This window comes from Rana temporaria, chromosome 1 (assembly GCF_905171775.1).
Source record: "Rana temporaria chromosome 1, aRanTem1.1, whole genome shotgun sequence".
Taxonomy (NCBI): domain Eukaryota; kingdom Metazoa; phylum Chordata; class Amphibia; order Anura; family Ranidae; genus Rana; species Rana temporaria.
The window spans coordinates 221,987,478-221,999,803 of NC_053489.1; positions in this window are offsets into that span (position 1 = coordinate 221,987,478).

Consider the following 12,326-nt stretch of genomic DNA (forward strand, 5'->3'; position numbering starts at 1 on the left):
AATCATATGAGTTGGCCAACAGCTTTTTTGTTTGCCAGTGTCTAATTCCTCCTGTAGGTAGCAGTATTTAACCAAATAACTATAAATAATTATGAAAATTATAATTATAAAAAATAATAATAATAAAATAATAAAATACATTTCCCCACTATCGCTCAATTCTGCAAGTGTTCTAATTTACTATCGCTGTTTTCTAGCTGATCTATACCACTTTTGACATAAAGGGACACTTTTTGGTTGGTACCGTGTTTCCCCGAAAATAAGCCCGGGTCTTATAATTATTTTGACAACAAAAGACACAGTAGGGCTTATTTTCAGGGTAGGTCTTACCATGTAATGTGATGTCTTCTCTCCCCCTCTCCCTGCCAGTCAGGAATCCCCAGTGCTAGTTAAAATGCTTGTAAAATCCTATAATCCACTCTATTACAGTAATATATAATGTACAATGTGTGTTTCTGTAATATAATTGTGCCGAATACCTTCGTTATAGCGCCGATCTGCGCTTCTCTGACCCACTGGAGCTCTCTTCCCTGCATTTATATTACAGAAACACACACATTGTACATTATATACTACTGTAATAGAGCGGATTATAGAATTTTACAAGCATTTTAAACGAGGGCTTATTTTCGGGGTAGGGCTTATATTTCATCCCTCCTGGAAAATTACACTAGGGCTTATTTTCGGGTTAGGTCTTATTTTCGGGAAAACACGGTACTAGGGACACAAGGGAGGTGAAATAATTTGATACAGTAATGTAATCTGTAAGATTACAGTGTACTGTATGTGTTATGTTTTGTGTCATTTTTTAATTTGCCGCCAGGCTCCGTCCACATGCGCCGCAACGCTCTCAGGGAATGGCGCCCAGCACACAGAGCATCGGGTGGAGGACACAGCCCGCACACACAGTGGGGGGACATCGCAGGATCCTGGTGACAATGTAAGTAACCTGGAGCAGGATTCTGCAATGCAATCCCAAGTGTGGCTCTGGGTTACCGCTAATGGTAATGAAATTTAACCCCGAGCCACATTCGGGAATACCTCCAGGAGGGTTAAAGTAAATCTAAATCCAAGAACAACAACTATATATGTTTTCAGGCTAAGTATAATTTCTCAGAGTACAGAAAAATACCCGTTGATCCTGCCCTCCCTGGGAACTGAACTGAAATATCAAACAATATTATTAGCCTCCCAAGTTCTCTTTCGTGAGCTACAATCAGGGCAGCCATCAGGAATTATGGGGCCCCTTACACAGCTTCATCAGGCATGGGCCCCCTGGAGAGAAGAGAACCTGGGGGGGGGGGGTGTGCTGCTGCCTGAAATTAAACCGGGGGGGCTGCCGCAAATTGAGAAAAGCGGGGGGGGGGGCGGCCCTTTACAAAAGAAGAAGAAATAAAGAAAAATATATATAAAAAAAGGGGGGTAGCCATCCGGGGGGCCCTGGTGACCTCTGGGCCCTTTAATAAAAAGAAAAAAATAAAGAAAGAATATATATACAAAATATATATTTATTTATTTTTACAAGGGGGGGGGTGCCATCTGGGGCCCTGGGGATCTATTTTTTTTTATGAAATTAAATTACAAAAAAAGGGGGGTTGTCATCCGGGGACCTCTGGGCCCTTTAATAAAAAAAATATAAAAAAAATAAAAATAAACATTTATAAAAAATAAAAAAGGGGAGTTGCCATCCAGGGCCCTGGGGACCTCTGGGCCCTTTAATAAAAAAATAAAATAAAAAAATATATAAACAAAAATAAAAAAATAAACATTTATAAAAAAGGGGGGGTTTGCCACATGGGGCCCTGGGGACCTCTGAGCCCTTTAATAAAAAAAAATATATATATATAAAAAAAAAAAAAAAAAAAAAAATTTTTATAAAAAAAGGGGGGGTTGCATCCGGGGCCCTGGGTCCTTTAATAATAATAATAATAACATTTATATTATATATATATAAAGAAATATATAAAAAACGTTTTTTTCTTATAAAAAAGGGGGGGTTGTCATCCGGGGCCCTGGGGAACTACGGGCCCCTGGGGACCTCCAGACCTCTAAAAAAAAAAAAAAAAAATTGGCCCTTTAATAAAAAATATATATATAAGAAGTAAAAAGAAAAAAAAGAAATAAAATAATATAAAAAAAAAAAAAAAATTATAAAAAAAATGGGGGTTGCCATCCGGGGGTCTGGGGACCTCTGGGGCCTTTAATAATAAATAATATTATATATATATATATATATATATATATATATATATATATATATATATATAAACATAATAAAAAAATATATATAAAAAAAAAAATGTTGGCCCTTTAATAAAAAACTAAATAAAAATATATTTAAAAAAATAGATATTTTTTTATAAAAAATAAATACAAAAAGGGGGAGTTGCCATCTGCGGCCTGTGGGCCTCCAGGCCCCTGGGGACCTCCGGACCCCTAAAAAAAAAAGGGGGGTTGCCATCCGGGCCCCTTACAGGTGTACTGCCTGTACCCCCCTGATGGCAGCCCTGGCTACAATACACCTCAGTCCTATGTAATGGAAAGGAGGCAGGAGAGAGACGTACTCTAGTACGAATCTGAAGAGCAACCTAGGGTGACAACACTGCTCCTTAATAGATAATGTACAGTGAGTTAGCAAGCCTCACCCTAGGACAAGAAGCCTGAAATAACGAAAACAAATGCAACCACTACATCTAAAGACTGGTAAGTTGCATTATATAAAATTTTTGTTTTTGGCTTTAGATAAACTTTAACTCAATTGTGTTGCTACACATGTTTATGTAACATCACCAAGTTTAATACCTTTGAGCCCCCATTTTCTGCACACTCCTGAGTTGGACTACAAGCAGCTGTTCCAGCGTACATTGTGCTTACACATCGGGGTGGATTTACTAGAGGCAAATAGACTGTGCACTTTGCAAGAGAATTTGCACTAGAGCTTAGTTATTGAGATGAAGCTTCACTTTGCAAAGAATACCCAATCACATGCAAGGAAGATTTTTTTTAGACATTTTTCTTGATTGGATGAAGGAAGCCAGCAGAGCGTCCCCTTATTTACTAAGCTTTGGGGCAACTGTGATGAACAGTCTGTTTGCCTTTAGTAAATCCACCCTGTTGCAGTCATTGCAGTGAAACTTTGATGTTCATTCCTCCATGGAGCACATCACAAGAGGTTTCACTCTGGATTACTACACAGAAGGAAATACACAAGTAAGTTTGTTTATCACAGAATTTAGATTTAACTTCTAAAGCATGTTAAAAAAAAGGCTACAGTTTAATGCCATTTATTTGCTATTCAAGAATTGTAGATTTGTATGTTTGGTGGATCCAAGTTCAGTTCTAAGCAAAAATATGTATTTTCTCTTATTTGGGAACAGAAAAACATTTATATTAGATCTAAACCTAAATCAATAATACAGCAAAATAATTTGTTTTAAAAGTTTTCAATCTTTTTTAAATATGCCCTTTTAATAAAGCATCCCTGTCACGTAACCCCTTTGGCCCTGGAAGAATTTACCCCCTTCCTGACCAGAGCACTTTTTGCGATACGGCACTTTGTCGCTTGAACTGACAGTTGCGCGGTCGTGCAACGTTGCACCCAAACAAAATTGACGTCCTTTTTTTCCTTTTTGCTATACTAAATATCCCCCAAAAATATATAAAAAAAAAAAAAAAAATTTCCTCAGTTTAGGCCGACATGTATTCTTCTACATTTTTAGTAAATAAAAATTGCAACAAGTGTATATTGATTGGTTTGCCCAAAGGTTTTTTGGCCGGATTCTCGTACATCGGCGCATATATAGACCGGCGTAACGCATCTCATTTACGTTACGCCGGCTCAATTTAGAGAGGCAAGTGCCGTATCCACAGAGTTTTTGCGTCCAAATATGCGCCAGCAGGCGTAAGGCGGGGTAATTGAAAGTGGGAAGGAAGTGGGCGTGCTCCATTGAAATGAGCCGTGACCCCATGCAAATAAAGGCCCTGCCGGACTGCGCATGCGCGCCTAACGTCGACTATGTTCAGCGCCTCACTGCGCATGCTCAGAACTCGGCCCGGCGTAATCAGTGAGATATGAACTAGGCCCAGCGTAATTAATGAGATACGCCCAGTGCATAAATAGGCCCAGACATACGCCCTTCCATTGCAAAAGTACATCCATTTGTTTCCCTTCCTGAAGCAAGGTGCTTTTGTTCTGTTGTCTGTGGCTGTTAGGTGGTTTGTGTCGGAGTGTTATTGGAGAGTGTTATTGGAGAGTGTTATTGGAGAGTGTTATTGGAGAGTGTTTTTGGTGTTTGTTTTTGCGGTTTGTTTTGCTGTTTGTTTTTGCCGTTTGTTTTTGGTGTCTGTTTTTGGTGTTTGTTTTTGGTGTGTGTTTTTGGTGATTGTTTGTTGCAGAGATGGCAACAAGGAAGAGGAAGTTGAACTTCTCTCTGCGGGAGAAGGAGATCATTACCAGGGCCATTACCCAATTTGGTCGGTATCTGCATGGCCCTGAGAGTCGGGACACCACCCCGGCCAGGAGAAGGCAGATCCTGCAGGACATCACCGACGATGTCAATGCGTTGGGGGGTGAGACCCGGAGCCGCAGTGGGATCCAAAAAAAGATAAATGACCTCCGCCGTGTGGTCCATGGGAAGCTGGCCAAGATTACAGCACATGCCAGGGGCACTGGAGGGGGACCACCATGCAATATTAGGCTGACTGCTGAGGAGCGTGCGGTGGCCCAGTGCTTCCACAGGCAGAAAATGGAGGGCCTGACTGGCTTTGACTCCATTGAGGAGGCCGTGAGGACAGGTAAGTGTTTTTTTTTCTATCTGGTGAGTAGCATGTGTGGGGGGGGGGGGGAATATGTGACAAGTGTGTGTATCCTCCAAACTGTGTATGTTTTGTGTCATCCACAGATGTGCAGGAGGGTGCTGGGCCATCTGGCCAGTCCGCAGCCTCCATTGGACATCAGTCGGAGGAAGACACCCAGGCAAGCCCGGAGTCCTCTGAGGAGGGGAGTGGCCCCAGCTCACCTCATGAGGAGGATGAGGAGGAGGAGGTTGAGGGGGAGGAGGTCACCAGTGCCAATGAGGTACTTCTCCTTTTGGAGGAGGCTCCCCCTGTGGCTGGCAGCAGTCAGGCCTCCATCAGGGGTAGTCCCTCCCACTCCTCCCCCAACAGGGCTTCCCCCCAGGGGTCTCCCCTACTCCCAGGCCACAAGCCTCATCTGGAGGCAGGAAGGCGACCCACAAGACCAGGGGGGTGGCAGACGTTCTGCCGGCAAATCTGCGGAGGGACCAGGCCCTTCAGACCCGCCATCTGGGTCAGGTCACCCAGACTTTGGGCCGGATGGAGGAGAGCCTGGCCTCCATCAAGGAGTCAGTTGGGGACATGGACTGCAACTCCCTGGCTCTCATAAACTGCCTCAAAGACCTGCAGACCGCCACAGCAGGCATGGGTCAGGAGGTGCGTGCCCTGACCCAGGCAGTCCAGGCCAATACGGCAGCCCTCAATGTTGGCCTCAACAGAATTGCCGTGGCCTTGGAGGGCAGGCCGGCAGGTGGGCAGAGACCAGGGGATGCTCCTCCTTCCCTTGATTCCCACCCCCCCATGAGTCTCCCCTACGGAGCCGGAGCCGGGTCCGTGGCCGTGGCCGGCCCAGGCGTGGGTCACGCCAACAACGTTATGTTTTTGTGTTTTTTTTTTTAATTTTGTTTGTTTTTTTTACTGTGATTATGATTTGTTTTATGTTCGTGAACGATGTATGATTGTGGGGATGACATTCCTGCCGGAAAAGGGGTGTCAGCCTCAGTTGTGGTGGAGAAGGGTTCCCCAGGACCAGGGAGAAGTGATCCCCAGGTCCGTGTGAATGGTGTATGAATGTACAGTGACATAATTGGAGCCTTGGCGTGGCGTTGCTGCTCCCAAGTCCTGCATGGTGGGCTAGTGCTAATCCAATTCGATGAGGATGTGATGTGTCTGTGCTAGGGACCACAGTGGTGTGCATGCATGCATTCTCATTGTGCCATGAATAATGTGTGGGTTTAACGTGCAAAGATGCGAGGCGTCTCCTGACTGCTGCTCCCTCAGAAGACGGGGTACCCTCGGTTAGGGGGGGATTGTGTGGTTGGGGGGTCAGGTCATCACATAGGTCAATCTCCAGGCCCCTTCTCACGGCGAAGTTGTGCAGCATGCAACATGCCCCGATGATCTGGCACACAAAGTTTGGGGAGTACAACAGGGTACCCCCAGACTTATCCAGGCATCGGAAACGGGATTTCAGGAGGCCAAAGGTGTGTTCCACCACTCCACGGGTACGTGCGTGTGCTTCATTGTATCTTTCCACTCCTGGGGTTTGGGGATTCCGGAATGGAGTCATGAGATGGGGTCCAAGTGCATATGCAGAGTCACCTGGAAGGGAAAAGACAGGAGGATGTTAGTCGTGCATGTGCCCCTCGTGATGTCTGCATCATGGGGGGGGACAGTCATGCCTGACACACATGTCACTCACCAACCAGCCAGCTGTCCCCATACATGTTCTGTTCAAATTCCATTGGGATGGGGTTTTGACGGTATATGTAGCTGTCATGGCTGGACCCTGGGTGTTTGGCACGGACGTGCCATATGAGGCATTGGGCATCGACTATCACCTGTACGTTGATGGAATGCCAATGCTTCCGATTGCGGTATAGGTGCTCTGTCTCACGGGGGGGCTGTAGTGCCACATGTGTGCAATCAATGGCCCCCACGGTGCGTGAGAATTCTGCAATTCTGTAGAAATCACGCATTGCCTTCACCCGCTGGTCCTCCTGGGTGGGTCTGATGATTTGGTTGACCATGCGTCTGAGGATTGCAGGGATAACCTGGTGCACACATCTGCTAATGGAGGATTGTGACATCCCAGCCACCAATCCACTTGTACGCTGAAAAGAGCCACTGGCAAGGAAATGGAGTGTTGCCAGTACCTTGACCAGTGGCTGCACTGCATGTGAGCGTTGTGTTGGGCTGGTGATGTCATCTTTCAGGGTTGTGGTTAAATCCAGGATGGCAGTAGGGGTGAATCTGAAGATGCGACACACCTCAGAATCACACATGCCAAAGACGTCTATGCGTGTGCGGTATATCCTCTCCTGTGCCCTCCTCCTCCGTTCCCTCCTCCTTCTACGCGCATCTTAAGCCAGCAGTATAGCTATGACCATGGATGCCCCTGGCATGTTGGCATACAGATTGTTGTCCTGCAAGTGTGGCTGCTCAGCTCGTCCCTAACGGTGTTGCTTTAGCTGACCTACACGTCTGGTGCAAAGTTAAAGCTGCTTTTATGAGGGGTAACTTTAGACCGGACGTATAGCTGATGCGCACAGCGTGTAGCCTGGGCCGGACAAACGTACTTTTGTGGATCGCCGCATCTCCCTCATTTGCATATTTGCATAGCAAAACAATGGTGCGTCTAGCATATATTTGCGCCTAAGATGCGCCGGTGTAAAAGATACACCGTTGGTCGGAAAAATCTTGTTTTCAGGCGTATCTTGTTTTGGGGATACGGCGCATAGATACGCCGGCGCATATTTACACTTACGCCGCGCATCTCGAGATACGCCGGCGTAAGTGCTCTGTGAATCTGGCCCATAGTGTCTACAAAATAGGGGATAGATTTATAGCATTTTTTTTATAATTTTTTTTTTGGAATGGCGGCGATCTGCGATTTTTATTCTGACTGCGACATTATGGCGGACAATTCAGATGCTTTTGACACTATGACACTATTTTGGGACCATTGTCATTCATACAGCGATCAGTGCTATAAAAATGCACTGATTGCTGTGTAAATGACACAGGCAGGGAAGGGGTTAAACACTATGGGGCGATCAATGGGTTAAGTGTGTCCTAGAGAGTGATTCTAACTGTGGGGGGATGAGCTACCACTGACATGACAGAGATCGCTGCTCCCGATGACAGTGAGCAGTAGATCCCTGTCATGTCACTAGGCAGAACAGGGAAATGCCTTATTTACATCTCCCCGTTTTGCCTCTTCATGACACGATCACAGACTGCCGGCGAACATTGAGTTTTCATACTTACCTTTTCTGCCTCTGGGCATACGTTTAAAATCTGTATTTCTATTTCTACTGTAAGATTTACACACCCCTGCCATACAGCACAGCTAGCCTGAGGACCTGACTTGGCTTAAAGTGGATGTAAACCCTCTCATATACCCAGTGAAGTAAATAGCCTCAGATGATACACAGGGATGAAACAAATCCTCCTACATATGCTTTACTTGTTTATTTGCAGTCTTCTCTTCCCTACACCCCTCCAAAAGGGCAGAAAAGTGTTAAAATATTTCTTCATCTGTCAGGAGCAGAGAGGCTTCAGTAACAGTGTGTGAAAGCTGATTGGAGGAAAGGCACACACCCCCCTCCACACACAGCAGAACTTAGTTCTGAATAGACAAGCTTCTTTCTAAACTCTCCCCCTCCTGACCCAACATAATTTTATCTCATGTGTCGGTTAAACTCATGAAGTTACTCCTGCTAATAATAGAGGAACAAAGCACCAGAGAGAAGCGACACTTAGAGCTTTGGAGAGAGATAAGTAAACACTGCTGATATGCGTGCTTTGCTCAGATTCCATTACTGAGGTTTACAACTACTTTAACCTGCAGTTAAGCAACACAGCTAGGTCATGTTTCTAGCCTTGGACCTGTAATTGGACAATGAAGAAGCATTAGCAAACTGATTTGGCACAATTCTCTCTGTAAGGAAAACCTCTGCCTGTTCCTCATACTTTTCTCTCTGTCTCCCACTCTGGTCCCAAGTTATTCTTGTGTCCTAGCCCAGTGAAAATGGATAGAAAACTGGCTAAAAGACAGAATTCAGAGAGTAGTGGTTAATGATTCTTACTCGGAATAGTCTAAGGTTATCAGTGGTGTACCCCAAGGTTCAGTGTTGGAACCCTTACTTTTAATATCTTTATAAATGATATTGGGTCTGGGATTAAAAGTACCATTTCAGTCTTTGTAGATGACACTAAGCTATGCAGTGGAATAACGTCCTTACAGCCAACCTCAATTTACAAGCCGACCTCAATGCCCTGTCTTATTGGGCGACTATGTGGCAAATGAGGTTTAATGTTGATAAATGTAAAGTTATGCACTTGGGTACTAAGAATATGTAGATACAAAGTAGGGAAGATACCCAAGGAGTTCAACTGGGATGCATCATACATACTAGGGGGAGTATAACTGGGGGAGAAGGATCTGGGGGGTTGGTAGATCATAAGCTCAATAATGGCATGCAATGCCAAGCTGCGGTTTACAAAGCAAGCAAAGTCCTTTCTTGTATTAAGAGAGGTATGGACTCCAGAGACAGAGATATAATTTTGCCCTTGTACACATCATTAATAAGACCTCATCTGGAATATGCAGTTCAGTTTTGGGCACCAGTTCACAAAAAGGATATCGGGGAACTGGAGAAAGTGCAGAGAAGGGCAACAAAACTGATAAGAGGCATGAAATAGCTCAGCTATGAAGATAGATTAGAGAATTAGGTTAGATTAGGTATTCTCTCTTGAGAAGAGGAGATTGGGGGGGATATGATCAACATGTACAAACACATAAGGGGTCCTTATTGTGAACTTGATGTTGCATTATTCACTTTAAGGCCATGACAGTGGAAAAGGGGGCACTCTTTACGTCTAGAAGAAAAAAAGGAAATAAGGAAAGGTTTCTTCACAGTAAGAGCTGCGAACATGTGGAATAGACTTCCTCCAGAGAAAGTGGCCAGCTCAGTAGATTGCTTTAAAAAAAGGCATGTATACTTTCCTAAATGTACATAATATAACTGGGTACTAATATTTATAGGTAAAGTTGATCCGGGGAATATCCGATTGCCTCTCGGGGATCAGGAAGGATTTTTTCCCTGCTGTAGCAAATTGGATCATGCTTCGCCCCTCTGGATCAACTATGGGTATAGGATTGTGATATGGGATTGTATGGCGTTTTTTCAAGGCTGACTAACTATGTAATTATGTAACCTCTGTTGGCATTTATTTACATAGGAGCTTTCTGCTGACCAGGTTTGTGCAGACAGAAATATGTGTTTCTGATCAGTTTTGGATATACTTTGATGCCCATTCCCATCAGTCCTAAATGTTTAAGTCATTAAAAATACTTTAAAAAAATATTACCGCCGACATATTTCTTCTTACCATTTGTGTCAACATATAGAGCTCTCCTGACTTCTAAACACTATATCAAATTTCCTGACGAAATGACGCAAGACCGAAGTATTCGTTTGAATTTTGCTCCGAGGGTGATGTTAAATTCTGCAGATTACTCCCCATTCAGCTAAGTTATACAGATCTAAGCCTATTGGTAACCATTAAGAATATCTCCTTTAAGAGTAGAGGTCATAGTGTGACCTTTTTGTGTTTTTGTAAAGCACTATTTCATTGGAACTTTCAAAGCATGACTAATCCGAGACCACGGATTCCGGCAGAACAGGAATTTCAGACTATCTGGGTTTTTAAAACTAAACTTGTTTTACAGTTTAAAGATCAGGATATTTTCATTCTCAAAATCCACTTCTAAAATGTTTCCAGGTGAATGAAATGCTTATAGATTTTTTTTTTTATGATTGCGCAATTTCTTTTAAACAGTACGATTGGTTGGAAAGTACTGCTTACATGGTTTTTGTTTGTTTTTATAGAGCTTTTCTTAAATTTGTTGCATTTGGAAAATGTGGTATTTATTCTAAGTGATCAATTTATTGTTATTAAAGTTAATTCTACTATTATTATTATTACAATTAATAAAATCTAGATAAATAATCCAGATTTTTCTTAACCTCTTTCTTCGCACATCTAGTACATGTTTTTTTTTTCTACGTAAATTCTATCTAGTATAGTTTTTTTTCTCTGTAATTTCTAAATAAATAACTTAATTGGCTGAGGTAAGCTCATGTTTACTCAACCAGGGAAAATTACTCAGACCACATACACACAGGAATTTGTGCAGTTCCCCCTATCTATGTTTTTCTTCTCTTGCTGGAAGATAACCTCAGTCCATGCACTTCTAAGAAAAACATTTGTAAATCCTTAGGTATTTTTCGTTTTTTTTTTCTTTCTTGCAGGCATGATTCCTAAAATCATCTTCTCATTCATAGTAATAAATTAAAAGTTTGATATAATAAACAACACAGGCAGACCATTTAACATTGCCTGGTTTTTCTGAACAGATGGTTTATAAAAGCAAGGTCATTGATAGGAAAACCTTCTCGATCTTTGTATACATTTAGAGTGCAACCCTATTGCCACTAGCCTCAAGCAAATGTTTTCTTTAGCCGCTGATAAGACCTGCCCGCAGGCCCTTTATTTTTTTTATTATTATTATTATACAGGATTTATATAGCACCAACAGTTGGTGCATCGCTTTACAAAGTCGAGGGAGAAGGTACAATTACAATACAATTCAGTACAAGAGGGATCAGAAGGCTTATTTATACAAAACTTCTTTGGGTCATGTATAGTTTATAGTATCTTTCTTAAAATTGAATGAGGCCACAGCGTTTCCTTAGGTTTTAGGTCAGCACTTTGACATTCCCATACTGAAATCCCATTTTTTTATTTGAACCATTTATTTATTTTAGCCATTTACTTATGCAGCACCTTCAATTTACTCAACACGTTTACATATATATTATACATTCACCTGCTCTCAAGGAGCTTACAATCTGAGGTCTCTAACTCACATTTATACATACACATACTAGGGACGAGCCATTCGGTTGTATATGTACATCTTCCTTTTGGAGCATTCTGCAGATGATTATTTCAGCAAAGCCCTAGCATGTCCAGGTGGTATTTAGCAAACTTTATGCATGCAACTTTTTTTGGAAAAACCTTGATTTCTTTCTTGGTAACTTCTTATGAGCTTAAAGGAACACTAAAGGTTCGTTTTTTATTAGATCAATTGATTGCTGTAAGCTAGAGCATTTAAATATCACTTACCTCGTTTTTCCTTTTTACCTCCAAAATACAGTAATCCAGGTTTGAAAATGCCATTTCCTGTCTCTCCTCTTCTTGCTTTCCACCATCATCTGAGCCGTTTTGCATGGTGGAAAGCAGAATGTGCTCACCCCCTCCCTATGACTACAGCCCTGCGTGAAGATGCTCTCTTATTCCTTATAGGCATGGAGGCTAAGCCTAATGGGAAATGTAGTTCCCATTAGGCCGTGATGTAGCAAGAATGAATGCGCACCGCAAACCAGGAAGTCAGTGAGAATAATGATTCAGGAGCGACAGAGGTGAATAAAACAGCTTGATTTCAACAGGTATCAAACTAG